Source organism: Protopterus annectens, chromosome 13.part0 (genome assembly GCF_019279795.1).
Source record: "Protopterus annectens isolate FY-2018-M chromosome 13.part0, PAN1.0, whole genome shotgun sequence".
NCBI classification, from domain to species: Eukaryota; Metazoa; Chordata; order Ceratodontiformes; family Protopteridae; genus Protopterus; species Protopterus annectens.
This window is the reverse complement of record NC_056747.1, coordinates 672910055-672925936: the sequence shown is the minus strand read 5'-3', so window position 1 is coordinate 672925936 and position 15882 is coordinate 672910055. Positions and strand designations below refer to the sequence as shown.

General features: G+C 37.7%; 1 protein-coding gene across 1 annotated transcript in view; it reads right to left on the bottom strand.

The window, feature by feature from the left end:
* Nucleotides 1-15882, bottom strand: part of LOC122787577 (protein ABHD15-like) — a 197594-nt gene that overhangs the window by 67516 nt on the left and 114196 nt on the right. The window lies entirely within an intron of this gene.

Genomic DNA, 15882 nt, shown 5'->3' with positions numbered 1-15882 from the left:
CCACCATACTGGGAGTCAATTTATCAAGAAAGTGCATGAGCTACTACTGACAATGGAAAAAACAAAACACGTGTTTAAGGGAACACCACACCCCTCATACTAAATATAAACACTAACTCTGGGACTGTACAGCAAGGCATATAAAGGAAAACTGTTCCAGAATCACACAGATGGTTCCTACCACAAATGTAAACTACCATCCCCTAAAACACTTCCCATGCCCCAAAACACAGCACCACCAGAACCTCTGAACACCAAAGCAATACAATAACACACACACACACTAAAAATACACTTAACAAATTAGGTCACTTAACCAAATTACAAGCTCTCACACAAGTCGACAGCTGTATAATATATTAATCATACTGGAGCAATACATATACATCTACTATATGTGTCTGTACATTTAACTCTAAGTGTTCTAGCTTTTCTCTAAACTTAGTTTTTTAAACTTTGCATAAGGTTACTTTTAAGAACTAATTTAAACAGCAGTACAGTGAATGACTTTAAATTTTAGTACTTAATTAAAACATAAATTAATTTTTTGCCGTGCCACTGGCTAAACACCCTTCTCCAGCACCATTCTCATTTGTATTTTTTAAAACTGTTTCCTGATCAGCCAAAGTGAAAAATGCCATGGAAAGATGGCAATGTTTGTGCATATACATGTTCATAGGTAGGTACTAGGCTATCGGCCCAAGGACCTAAGTAAGCCTAGCCAGCAAGGGTCCCTGGCTTACGCCACCCAAGAAAGTTAATTTCCTGTGCCCCTGTCAAGCAGGGCCACAGAAGTGATCCCCGGGGTGTATTTCCTGTTACCCATCCACTCATCAAGATTTTTCTTGAAGAGTGTTAATGAGGAACTTTGCTCAACATAGATTGGTAGCTTGTTCCAGAGTATAGGAAGTCTCTGGGACAGGAATCTATCCCTCCAGCATGTCCTGTTTATTGTGGTGACAAGGTTTAGGTCCCTAGAGCGTGTAGCTCGGAGGGATTGGGATTTCTTTAGGTGTAGCATGTCCAACAGCTCTGGGTTTGACATAGATTTATATGTTAGGCAGAGATCTCCTTAGAGTAGGTGATATGCTACAGAGTAAAGATGGAGTTTTTTGAGACGGTCTGCATAGGGCATCTGTTTGAGACCAGTAATCCTCTTTGTGAGGTACTTCTGTGGCCTTTCCAGTTGCTGCAGATGTCTTGTGAGGTACATTCCAAAAGGGGCGGTGTACTCTATATTGGGTCTAATGAGTGCTGAGTAGAGGGGAGCAATGACATATTTTTTCCTGGATGAGAACCCTTTTGTGATGAGGTGTGCCACATAGAAGGATTTCTTGACTACTGTGGCGATGTGATTATCAAAGGAGAGTCTACTGTCCACCTGGGTCCCAAGGTCTCTTATCACACATTCAGCATTAAGTAGACTGCCATTTATGTGGTAGTTCATCGGCACAAAGTTTTTACCAAAGGGGATGACAATTCACTTTTTGGCATTGAGCTTGAGGCCATGCCGGCATCGGTCTCAGTGAGATCCTTCTGTAGGATGTCCACATCATTTGGGGACTCAACTATGGCTCCTAGTTTGCAGACATCTGCAAACTTCATTAGCCAGAGGCCTTCTGTGTTAGCCTGCACTTCAGAGAAGTAGATACCAAACAGGAGAGGACCCAGGACTGAACCCTGTGGTACACTCCACTTGTCACTGGTTTGAAGTCAGATTTGGAGTCTGCAACTTTTACAGTGTGGGTTCTTTTATTTTTGCAATCTGATTTTTATTAGCATTTTTAAAAACACAAATACAAAAACAAAGCAATAATTCACACAATGCAAATAGGTTCAAAGCAGATAAGTGAAAAATCTTCATACAATCCTGCTTAAGAACAGGTACATTCAGTACTGATATAACAAAAATAATTATTTAGCTTCTTTTAAAAGACAGGATTTGCTGGGAGGTATTTGTGAATGCAGATGTGTGAAGGTATATCAGTACTCCTAAAACCTGTTTGATTTAACTATATACAATATATACAAGCAACTGTCACTAAGTGATAAGGAGTTAGTGTAGGGAAACTAGAGTATATTGCCTGTACAAATGTAAGAAAAGATATCATAAAGGGTCACGATAATTGTAGTCTTTCAAGGGTTCTGCTGGAGATAAATAATGAAGAGAAGAAGTATTTACAGATAATAGGAGGAGAAAGGGGGAACAACCCAAGTAGGATATTGATTAAGAACATCTAGAAGGTTATTCCAATATTTCTGAAAGTAACTTAACTTCTTCTTGCTTGTAGTTTTTAGTTTACTTGCCAAAACATATTTCACAGCCATCGATTGGAAGTCTTTCCAGGACATTTTGGCTCTGTCTAGCCAGTTTAAGGTAATATAAGTTTTGCGTATCACACACAATGTCACTATGCTAAGTTTAATTTCAGGTTTAAACGAACCTGGATAGATATTTAAAAGTGCCATTTCCCAAAATAGAGTTGACTTCATGTAAACCATTTTCTCCAGTCATGCTCTTAAGGAGCACCAGAGTTTATACACATTTTTACAGGACCAAAAAATGTGGAGTACATCTGCAACAGAATTAGGGCAAGTTGGACAAAAAGACGAAGTATTTGGGTTAATTTTATTTAGGAATGCTGGAGTGTAATATGTGTTATTGTTTATCATGAACCGGGTACAAATTAGTTTTTTGAAAGGGGTTAACTTTATTGTAGCATCAATCACATCAAGCTTTTGGCTAAGTGTAATTTCCTTGTTTTTTCCATCCCAATATTTAGAGAATAATAACTTGTCTTAGTATTTTATTTTTATTACTAGACTATAAACCTTGGAAAACATTTTAGACCTTGATAGAAGTTGGGTTATTAGAGACTGATAAAGATGGTACTCTGTGGGGGTAGCTGACCTTGTATCAGTGATCAAAGAAATTAGGTAAAATATTTGTTTAATTATTATATAGTATTCCTTGGTCACTGCCAAAGCGGACATGATTTCATTAAATGGTAAGTCTTTAACTGAGTAGAAGTCCCAGACTGTACAGCTCTTAATGAGAGGGTAATTATCAAGATTTAGCATGCTGTTACCCAATTTAAGATTTTGATTAAGATGAATTGGTTGGGCCATCGTTAAGGAATGTCGCAAGCCAAGGGAAGTTATCAGTGATTGGAACCCATTAATGTTTTTTATTAATATAGGATGAATTTTATGCTCTTTAAGAGTTTTATTGTTAAGAAAGAGAATTGCTCTAGGATTGAGATTAGATGCTTTTATATGGGCATTGTACATTTTTATCCATAAGGGGTTCCAGTCCTTGTTTGATTGTTGAAAGTTAGCAATGTGTAAAATATGACTGGCATTAATTATATGGTAATATGACAGAAAGTCCGGAAGGGCCAATCCTCCTCTATCTTTGGATAGTATAAGTTTATTGTAGCTGATTCTAACATTTTTAGGGTGCCATATAAACTTTCCTAGTGCAACATTTATTTTTGAAAAAAAAGTGTTTGGGATGTTTTGGTTAAGGGGGAAGAAGTGGAAGAGAAGTTTGGGGAGAATATTCATTTTTATGATAGCTGCTTATGAGAGAAGAAAAAGATTTAAACTCTTCCATCTTGTGAGATCCTCAGTGATTTTAGTCCAAGTTTTGTACAAATTACACTTTATTAGCTCTTGTTGGGGGCGAGCGAAGGTTATACCCAAATATTTTAGGGAATAGTTAACTGTGATTAATATTTCTGGAATGAAAAATTATTTGTGTCCAAGGGGATTTAGCGGAAAGATTATTGATTTGTTTGGGTTGATGGCATAATTTGAGATATGAGAAAATTTGTCTATAGAGTTTAGAATTTTTACAAGTTCCGTTGAGGGAAGTTCTAAATAGATGTTTAAATCATCTGCAAAGGCAGTGTATTTCACTTGTATTTTATATAAGTAAATTGAACGGTGAAATGTTTTCTGACTTAGATTTAACAATAGAACTTCAAGATAAATATTAAAAAGGTAGGGTGAGAGTGGACAGCCCTGTCTTGTTCAGTTAATAATCTGAATTGGAATGGAGGTTTTTTTGTTTATAGTTAGGGAAGTGGAAGCCTTAGTGTAGAGGGTTTTAACCATTTTGATAAATTCGTCAGGGATGGAGAAATATTTCAGGGTTTTAAAGAGAAACTTTAAGTTTACCCGGTCAAAAGCTTTTTGGGCATCAACAGAAAGAGCATATTTGGGGGATTTGACGAGATTTGTTATATATGTTATGGCTTCAATGGTTAAAGTGTTGTCCCATACATGCCTATTGTTCATGAAACCAAGCTGGTCCTGTGAAATATGTGGTAATATGCTTTTTAGTCTATTTGCTAAGATAGAGGACAAAATCTTTATATCGATGTTAATTAAGGCAATTGGACGGTAGTCATTTGTGCTAGTAACGTTGTCATTAGATTTAGGTATAAAAAATGGTCTTATAATTATTAAGATATAGATCCACGATGCTGAATTGAATAATGGGATTGTAAACTTTAAGCAGAATGGAGGCAAGTATTTGGTTGAAAGATTTGTAGAATTCTGACACGTAACCATCTGGACCTGGGGCTTTCTCTGGCTTCAGTTTGCTTATGGCCATCAAGATTTCATCTCTGGTTATAGGCGCCTTAAGTAAATTAAAGTGATTTTTACTTATTTTTGGAAACTGTAACTCATTTAGGAAAGAGTCTTGAAGGCCTGGTGATTCAAGTATTTGGGGGCCATAGATTTCCTCATATACTTCCTGGAAGACCTGAATGATTTCCTTATCTGTGAAGCATGATCGACCCTTGTAAATAATATGATTTATTTTAGTAGGTGGGGGTTTGATATTTATAATCCTTGCGAGAATTTTTGAAGGCGTTTGCGCCCATTCAGCATACTTATGAATAAGTCTAGATTCCATAAGTGAGTATTGATTGAGGTGTAGTTCGTGGAGTTGCTTTTGAATGGTGGATCTTCATTTCTCAATGTCGGGAGAGAACTTAGTTTGGAGTTCTAATTCTATTTTTTTAGTTCTGTTTCTAGCACCAAAGTAAGGGAGTTGGATTGTTTTTTAATTAGGGAGGATTTTTGAATAAGGGTACCCCTTAAAGTAACTTTGGCAGCCGCCCATTGAACATCTATAGGCATATCAGACATATCAAAAGAGGTAAATGTCTGGGACAGAAATTCTTGAATTTCTCTATGGATAATCATGTTGTTCAGGAGATTTGGATTAAGAGATCAATTTATAGGGATGGAATTCGAATGGTTATGTTTACAAGTATTTAAATGTAGATTCATTTTGGCATGATCAGAAATAGTTCTGGGGTCACTACTGTATATTATGTCATAGGAGGCAAAAAATGTTGATATTAAAAAGAAGGCTATCCTGGACCAGGATTTGTGGAAGGGAGAGGAGAATGTGTAGTTACTAATGTTAGGGACATTCCTAAAAAGTTCAAAAGGATCAAACAAGTTGTAGACTTCCATCATATCTCTTATAGTATTAGTAATACTTAGAGGTTGTTTATTGGTTTTACAGGTTGTCTAAATCCGGTCTGACTGTAGTATTCCAGTCCCCCCCAGGATCAGAAGATGATTGTTAAATTTTTCAATGAGCGAGATGATTTCATAAAGGAACAAAGATTGGTGTATACAGGGGCCATAAATATTTAATATAAGTATTTCTTTTTTACAGGACGGTATAGAACAGGTTAGGTAGCACCATCTCCCATTTGGGTCCCAACCAGAAGTTATAATTGATCCTTTGAAAGATTTTTTAACTATTATTGCTACCCCCTTGGATATCGTGCTATCCCCAGCCATTACAATCCGTTTTATCCATTTCTTTTTAACATCGTTTGACCAATGAGCCGTACTCACGTGCGTTTCCTGGATAACAGTAATATCAAACGAAGATTTTTGGATTAGATTTAAAACTAAATTCCTTTTTTATTATTTTGCAACCCTTTTATATTCCATGAGTCTATCAATAGCATTTATCCAAGTAACTAGTAAAATGAGGATTTGATATTTTGACTATTTAAAGTAAAAAGAGTTAATGGGCAAATGTGTTGCAACTTAAGAATAAATAGGCAAATAGCGTGAAGGTAATAAGAATTGTTTCCCTTAAATGAAAAATGATTAGGAGTAGAATAGAGTAAAGTGACAGTCGCCTCTCTCAGATTGCCACCCTTGCTTAACCACATTCTACAAATACCTGAAAGAGATAGGAAGAAGACACTATTTACAAAATTTACTACTTTACAAAAAATTTTTAACATTCCAAAATCCAACTCACTATACACACGTGCTTCTTTCTCTAATGTAACAGTAAAAAAAACAGAACTTTTTGACATCTACTAAACATCAGCACATATTGTTTGGTACCAACAGTTAGAGTTTTACTTAACAGTGTAATAGATCTTGATCATGCTTAACTTCATATGACCATACAGCAAAAGTCACCCTATAGTACCTGTCCTGTATGATTACAGCTCTGACTCAAAGATGACTTTATTAGGAATTAACCTCTGAATTAGGGAAATTGATAGTGCCTTCGACTGGCAAGACATATTTGAGGCTCCTATTCACTTAACATTTATCTGTAATTTGCATAGTGACACATTTATTTTTAATTTTTTTACAAATTATCCCTATATTCAGAGTCTTTCCTATGCATTCTTTCAAACAGTTAGACCATACTATGTGTCTCGTGCTCTGCTTTGCAAATCACTGTCTTGGGTTTCAAGTTAAAAGTCTTTCTATCCGAAGAAACTAGGCAAAACAGCAAAATGCTACAAGTATAGTGCATATGCCTTAAATATACCTTATTACACCTTGTTGTTACAAGTGTAAGATTAAATTCTAGACTTGTTATGTAAAGATGTCTACGACAATATTATGTTATTGAGCTCCCTTTCTCAGATTGATGCTCCCCTATAAACCATAGGTAGAGAAAATTACAGCCCATACGAAAGTTATACAAGTCGCTTCATCCACTACAGGGACTCAGATTTACATTTTACCATATGTTTGAAAACCATCCATTATTATATTTTATAAAAACAAACTTTTTAGAAAGTAGTTATAATGCAAATGTTAGTATAAAGAGTGGAAGACTACCTAATTATGAGCCTGTGTTGAACAGTTTTTGATAATGTAACATTACGGTCATGCTTTGTTGCAGAAATCCACCATATTGCCAAACAATAAGCTGTTATTCATATAAAGTCTAAAAATATTTCCCCCTTTTTTTTTCTTCCCCTTTATAAATTTCTGACCTAATAGATAATACAAAGCTTAACAGCAACCTCATTGAACATTTTGTAATAACATATGCCTGACATACTGTCTAAATAAAAACCACAGGTATTAAAGCCTTAAAAGATTGCAGATACTACCAGAAACCATGAATTTGTTAACATGACAGTCAAACACAAAACATCGTAAATAAACTGTGTCTGCGGCTTCATTTAGTTCGATACTCCCCAATCCTTTCAAAAAATGGACCATTACTTAATTAAATTAAGTTACTTCTTTAGAAGTGCAGTCATTTAATTACATTTTGATTTCAGTAATATACCAGACATATGTTAATCCTCAAAGTAAGGTATTCTACCTGCAGCACATAATTGGTGACATTTCTTGTCATTATGTCACAGTCCTGACTTTCTGCAGTTGGTAGTACATGGGCTCATAAGTTCATGGTTGATTACTTGGGCCTAGCCATGGTTCCCAAATGTATCTGACAAGCTGCGATGCCCTAGAGTTATGTTAGGGAGGTACATATATGCTTAGGCATGGGTGATCAAGCATCCATAGGCTGACTCTACTTACTGAAGACATAGGTATCAGACCTGGGATGTACCTCTGACACCCCATCCACTGGTCCATATCGCTCTTGCACTGGGCCAGGGAAGAACCCCGCTTCACATGAATGAGAAGCCTGCACCAGAAAAGATGTAGTCCCGAGACACATCTGTCCCTTCGATTGGGTCTTGTTTATGTTGCAGATGAGGTTTAGGTCCCTAGACAAGGCAATTCCTATATTATTCATTTTATAGACTTGAAACAGGTCTACCAGAGCAGAACCAGAGAGTAAACTGCAGGCCAGGCACAGATTGCCCCCCAGCAATCCATAGGAGACCATGTACAAGGATAGGGCCCAGAGGTGATGAACCTAAAACATGATATTCTGGCCACGCATTCTCCTTGTAGGGACCCTCCATGGAATCTACAGCTGTAGCATGTGCCTGGACATGTATGTACCAGAGGGGGAGATCTACTCAAAGATAAGTCCGACAAGGGACAGGTACAGTAGAACAATGACATCCCAGGACCTAGACGCCATACCCCTGCCTATAGGTTGCTCAAATACAGAATAGTTTCCTTAGTACTGTAGACACCTGATGGTCAAAGGCAGGTTACTGTCTACATGGGCTCCCCGATCCCTGACCACTGAGTCTACTTCCAGGGGTGTACTACCAATATGGAACCCTCCAAGATCAGATGACTTCCCAAAGTGTAAGCTTGTATATAAACTAGTCAATACACTAATTTAGGTAGTGAGGTATTCTCGTTTCATTTCATCATAAAGTAATAGCAGTATACAGTAACTGCTGGACAATAATCAGGAGGCTGTCCTTAGAAACAAAATTGCATGCTTTTTGCACAAAACCATATCATTTAGTACTAAACCTGGCTGTGGTGTTATTCCCAATTCTAAAACATTTTTGTAGCAAAAAAAGGAAATGTTAAACAGTCTGAGCTCAGCCAGTTATCCACTGTATTTTTAAATGGCACTATAAGACAGTCTAACACAAACAGTTATGAAGAGGTTTTCTACATTTGTTTTTGTTTGGTGTGCAAAAAAAAAATCACATATCACAGGAACCACAGCCTAATGACCTACATGTTTAGTGCAGATTTATTCTCCTGACTGTACTGTTTTACAGGAAGTAAAATGTTTTATGTTCAACTGTAGAAATTGATATCTTAGTGAATGTGATATTTACTTGTCACTAGTTGTCTTGCAAGCTTCTCAGAGCTTTCCTTAATGAAAAAAATGCCCATTCTGACCTTTCCGATCTTCAGTACAGTCTCTTAGGAAGTTTTTATAGCTGTATGTAGCCTTCTTTAGCTCCACAAGTATTTAGTTGAATTTCTTTTCAATTCTTACCAGGACTCAGAATTTCCTGCTTGTCAGTCAACGGAAAAAAAGCAGAAGTCTCGATTTTGCGGTGGTGCTCATTTGTTTCTCATGAAACCTGCGCATTTGAAGAAGGAAGAAGATTCCAGTGGGACCAGATAACCTGCTGCACACTGAGGCCACAAGGAACAGTTAGACCCAGAAAACTTGGCCTACCTTACAAGTGTCGAGACGGGAACCTGAAAATGGCCTCAGGATACGGAACTCTTTTTAAAGGTAAGGAGAAGATGTCCTGGAGAGATTAATCATCGGTTAGAATAAGAGCTGAAGCCTCTTACAAGTTGTTATTTGGACAGGTTAATGACGCTTGTGTCGTAAGGGAGCTTATATGCACTTTTCTTTTTATTTTCTCTTTTTTTTTTTTCTTTTGAGAAATACAAGTTTGTTTGAGCTTTCATATCAAGAAAGTTGTTGTTGTAAATAAGAGGCATCTAGAGGAAACTGTTTGAATATAATTTAAGAGGATGACGGAGTTTCACCAAAAGCCTTAATGAATGTAACTTTCGCTTCTTGTTGATTTTTTATAGAGTACATTACGTTTTTGTATTGACATGACAGAATGGCCGGGTACTTCATCTGGAACTTGATGGCTTTGTTAATTAAAAACCTGCGGTAGGGCGAAAGGGTTGGTCTTTCTTGTTTAATAGGGAATGGAAAGTCTTGAGCAAAGGTAATTTTTGAACCTTTCCAGAGCACAAACTTCTTAGATTTAGCAGCCTGAAGGATTGACTGTGCATGGGAGGCATTAAGTAGCCTCGTGTAGATTTGTCTAGGCATATCCATTGCTTGAGATTTTTTCAATGCTCTATGAATTCTTTCTATTGAAAATGTTTGTGCAAGATCTTTGTTGTCTAGTAAGATGCCAATAATTTCCTGAGCAATAGAGGGCAGTTGTGATTGTTCAAACTTCTCCAGCACACCTCTGATCAGCACATTATTATGCCTTGTTCTAGCCTCCAGATCAATTTTTTTGCTGCATTTCTTCTATCAGAGCTTCATTTCTGGAAGCATTTATTTGAAGTTCCTGAATTTTGATTTCATTCTCCAATATTTTTGCATCATTTTGATCTAATCCGGTAATGATTTGATCCAGGTTGTTGCCAAAAAGAACTTTGAAGACAAGGTTTGTATTTCAGACTGCAGTGGAGATGGTGCTGCCTTGAGATCTTCAGTTGTAAAGGGGTGCTCACCCTTATTTTTTTGAGGCCGCTTGGAAGTCACAGACTGTGATTTAGCTGTTTTCTGCCTTTTGGTAGATGTTTCCTTCTCTGGGGATAAAATTAGAGAAAGTCTAGTTTTTGAAGATTGTGTTTCCATTGGATCCATCTTGAGAATATTTTTATTGTATCCTCTTTTTTTCTTTACTTTCCTTTATTTGTTTGTGTTTGTAGATTCTTTGTATTGCTGTCCAGCCTAGACACGTGGCTGAGAGTACTAACACCCCTTTGGATGAAGAGAGGATGAATCAGCCTTTCCAAGCCACAATTTCACCAAAATTCTTTGGAAGGTAGGTAGATTAGATCTAGTTTTGTTTGGTAAAACCCCTTTTTTGATTCTTTTATGATGTGGTGACACGTGATTCAAGTAGATTATCTGATAGTGTTGAGAGCACACAGAAGACAGTGCTTTCTAGTCAGCAGCCATTTTGGAAATCCTCTTACAGTGTGGGTTCTGTCAGTGAGCCAGTTGGCAACTTATCTTGTGACATAGGGATTTATACCTAGTTTAGTGAGTTTATCTATAATTCCAGAATGGGGGATGGTGTCGAAAGCCTTGGCGAGGTCAAGATAGGCTGTGTGAACCACTTTACCCTCATCTATGGCTCTGGTGACTGCCTCAAAGAAGTCGATCAGGTTCAGAAGGCATGATCTGCCTTTCACAAACCCAAACTGGGTGGAGTCCAGAGTTTGAGGTTATCAATGTCTTTGTTTTATGAGTTCCATGATGATACATTCTATGGCCTTGCAGACCAGACTCATCAGGCTAATAGGGTGATAGTTCCTAGGATCAGTGGTGACTCCCCCTTTGTGGAGTGGGATAACTGTTGCTGAGCTCCATTCAGTGGGCACAAAGCCTGACGTGAGACTATGACTGAACATGGTGCTTAGGTGGGGAGCCTGTTCATTCTGAAGTTCGTGTAAAATGCAGCCTGGGATGTTGTCCAGTCTCATGGATGCTGTGTTTCTGGTTTTAGAGAGTGCAGCTTTTACTTGCATAGATGTGATTACAGGGACTCTGCATTCTTCCTGTATAGATATGGGCCCTTCAGGGGTGGGGTGGGGTGGGGGGGGGGTAAAGTTAGCACTGAAACTATCTGCCAGGATGTTGGCAATATCAGTTGGTTCTGTAATTTTCGTGTAAATTGTTTATTACATTTAAGTTTATTACATTTTTAGTTAGGCCTATCATACTGCCAATGGAAAGAATAATTTTAACAAATAACTTTCATATAGTTGCAATTAATTAAATTGCAGTTGTGCACATTCATTGTTTTAGAATAATTTATGAAGCATAGAGGATGGACCTCAGTACAGGGTCAGTGACCCAAGTTCAAATACCAGATACTGCAGAAGTACCCTGCAGGACTGGGGCTGAGTTACTGGCATCAACTACAACATTTTTGGGAGGAAGTTTGAGGGGATTCTCAAACAATGAATGCCTCCTAGAAGAGGTCAGCAGGCACATGCCAGAGAACCTGGGGAGAGACCCCATAACAAGCAGCACACTATAAGGAGTCTAGAGACATGTGCAGATGTATGTGCCTGAAATGCACATTAAAATCTGAATGTCATACAATACATCCGTTGACCTAAACAAGCAAGGACTTGATAGGTGTATGTAGCAAAATCTAAACCAGCTGTATAGGACAGTCAAGTAACAACCAGCTTTCATCCTTACTACCTGACCAAATATTTTTTATCTAAAAAGGGGAGACACACATCCATAGGTAAGGTGATAATATCAATTAGGGTGCAGGAACAAATGTGTCAACATGCTATATTTTCTGGGTATTAAGGATTATTGAAAAGAAATCCTCATGGTAGCTTTTAGTAGTCACTGATGGAATGTTAGTTACTCAGTACAAGCATGGCTAATCTAAGATGGATGACAGGAAGACAATCTATCATATATGTTATGCAACAGCATTTGAAAAAAAAAAAAACTCCGGGACTAAATGACAAGCAGTTAGCTGGATAATTGCCTGTGTATTGCCTGTGTAAATTCATTCTCACATGAAAACTGTCAAGTTAGTATTACAAGAATCATACAGATACTAAAAGGAAAGGGAACTAAGTGGAAAGTCACTGATAAAAATATTACAAATATTAACCAGTTTATTTCATTCATTGTATGGAAAACTTAACTTACCAAGAAGAAGCAAATTCATTTGTTTCTCTGAAACCCCATTCAAACTCATCAGGAATGGCCATATTTCATATCACAGAAAAAAAAACATGAAATATCACCCATTGAACTGTTGCCCTTCTTTCTGACCACAGGAAAATTACACAACTAAAAAAAGGTAGTTGCAAAACTAGTATTTTCACTAATACCAACTAAAGCAGTAACATTTTATATAATCTAAAGTGGAATGATGGCAAAACTGATTCTGGTGTGTTGATACTCTCTGTAAAAAAAGAGCTCAGTAAACAAAACTGCCCAATGCTGCGCAACACTCTCAAAAACAGTTACACAAAAATCAACAATTTGCATAATGATTGTCCTGATTAATATTTATTAGCACAACAATCACATTTTATACACACACACACACACACACCTAAAATGCATATGGTCAGCATTTCACAGACTTTGTTATTACCAATGCACTGAAGCAAAAGTGTAGAACCATGAACTAGAGGCTACAATAGTGTTGACCTGGTCCATGTCAACCTAGCCCCATCTATACTGCACTGTTCCTCATCCCCGGTTAAATTTGACATCAGTCAGTCATCTCTTTCATCATGCATAGTGGTATGAGTAAATCACTAAATGAGACCATTTTTTTGGACTTGTCCAGGGTACACCTACTTCAGCTTGTAGAACACACATGCACAATTTTCAACAATCCCCCAAAAATTCACCTACAGTTTTTACCATCAACTAAACAGCTCCATAGAAATGTCTGTACCCATCTGCCCCAAATAAACATAATTCTAAAGTCTATAATAATCAACCCGGGTGGAAGTCCTGTATGACTAAATGGATTAGAAAAAGAAAAGAATGAAAAGTCATGAAATTCCCACCCTCCTTGCTCAAGATCACATTGAGACATGCTATCATGAAACTTAAGAGCACTGTTAAAACATGCAAAGCAGATAAACTTAAAAGTCACTGCATAAACCAAAGGGAACCAGAAAGCTTTCTTCAGTTACATTAAGGGAATACAGCCAACAAATGTATGGAGTGCATCCATTAATAATATTGCACATTCCAATCTGAAGGATATAGCCAATATATTAGCAGTCAAATTTAGTGCTAACTTTATCTCACCTACCCAGACTGTTGCTCCCCACTATCCTCGAAAAGTTACTTTCCCTGACATCACTGTGCAATAAATCTTAGAATGCCTGTCAAATGTTAAAAATACTATTTTTGTGGGATCAGATAACAAACCAGGCTTCATTCTCAACAGTACCTAAATATGCACTATTCAAGCCTCTGCTTAAACAGTCCACCCTAAGCCTATTCACAGGGTTTTTACCTGATGCCACTCTGATTCCCTTACACAAAGGTAGCCCCCCTACCTAGCCAAGTAATTACACGCCCATCAGCCTGGGGCATATCACAGCAGAACTCATTTATGCAGACACAGACAAATTAACTGACATATACCCCACTTGTTTTTGTGAAGGATGGAAACAGTCTCCTGATCCTAATTAATTTATTTGAAAAGGTTACAGTCGCTATGGAAAGGGATTATTTTGTGTTGCAGTGGCTATGGAAAGTGATCATTTTGTATACTAATCACTATCCCCATACCGGTATTATTAAAGAAAAGGCAAGCTGCTCCCACCTCATATGTTATAAGAGGTACTCCTCTTTAGACAGTTACATTTGTAAGAGATCTGGGTACTTATGTGGACAACTCTTTCTCATTCAATCAGTTAGGTTCGAAAGGAATATCTTCAAGAACCAGAGACGTCCTCTTATCACAGTACTCTTCTCTTATCAGACCCATCAATGAATACGATGACCCCTTGGGTATGTACAAAACCAAGCATATCATTCAGCTAAAAAGGTCCCAGTACTTTTAACCAAGAAAATTAAAGAGCTTAAATAATTCAACAATCCCAATAGATTGGCACAATTCTCATACTCAGTAGTCTAGTGACCGCTCAGAGGAAACTTGTATCTCACACATTAATTTATTCATACTTTGTTTAGGTACGTCAACTTATATGAGGACCCTTCTTCATCCATGAGCCAAGTGTCATGGTACAAAGCAATACTGTCAAAAGGATCAGTCGAGTGCCATGGCAGCAGTCAGGATCAAACTTATGACAAAGGACTTTCGACCCAACAAAGATTCCATCCTATTTAACCTCCTATTTATTCAAAAATACAGTAGCTTTTCAAACACCCATACTAGGGACTTGATCTACATAAACTGTCAATGAAGGGCTAGATTCATAGCTCAGTGTATTATCAGTCTATGGAATAAGTCAACACTACAGGTCAGGCAAAGTACTACTTTTTCTTCCTTTAAGGCTAGTCTAACAACTTTGTAGGTAAAAACAAATTTACCCCAGGATATATCACATATTGGCCCTGCTGAATTTGGGTGAGCACCGTTAAGTGCTCATAAAGACTGGCAAGAACTTTTACGCGCATCTACTTCAAAATGTATATGTCTAGGCATTTTATGGTCCCCGTGATTCATCATCATCATCTGATTTTCCCTAATTTCTACATGCGATTAGAATGACACATGACCTTTCACCATCTATAGCAATTCAGTATCACTCTCCTACCTTCTTTGACAATTATGTCTGACTGTTACAGGTCTTCTTTCATGCTGTCCATCCATATTTTTGCTGAATGCCTTCGAATCCTCTTGCTTTCTTCCTGACTGTACCAAATCTACTTCACCAAATCATCTGCTTTCCTGCACATCTGCCCAAACCACTGTAATCTGTTTTCTTTGACTTCCTCTGCAACTTGAGTTACTTTGGGTCTGATGCCCTCATTTGTCTATCTGCCCCACAGTGTGTATCCTACCAACTGCTTCAGGCACTTTATCTGAATGACCTCTAACTTCCTCAACTACTCTGCCTTCACTGCCCAGGTTTCTGTACCATACAGTAGAACTGGCTGCACCACTGTTTTGTACACATTACCTTTCAACTTTTTTGGCATTCCTCTGTCACACACTACTCCAACACACTGTGGCAGCTGGATGTAGCCCCTCTGACTCTAGCTTTGGCCTCATCATTCATGCTTTAATGCTCCCCGATTGCCTCTCCCAGATGCTTGAAGCTGTTAACCCGTTCCACTATTTCTCTTCAATCTCAGTTTTCAGCTTATTCTGATATCCCCCTCATTTGCTGACAGTGACATGTTTGACATAATAGCTAAGGTCTTTCCCTCCCATACACAAGGCACAATGCACAATCCTGACCTCTGGCCAATGACTTTGTGCATTTCCTCCCACTTCTTAAAAA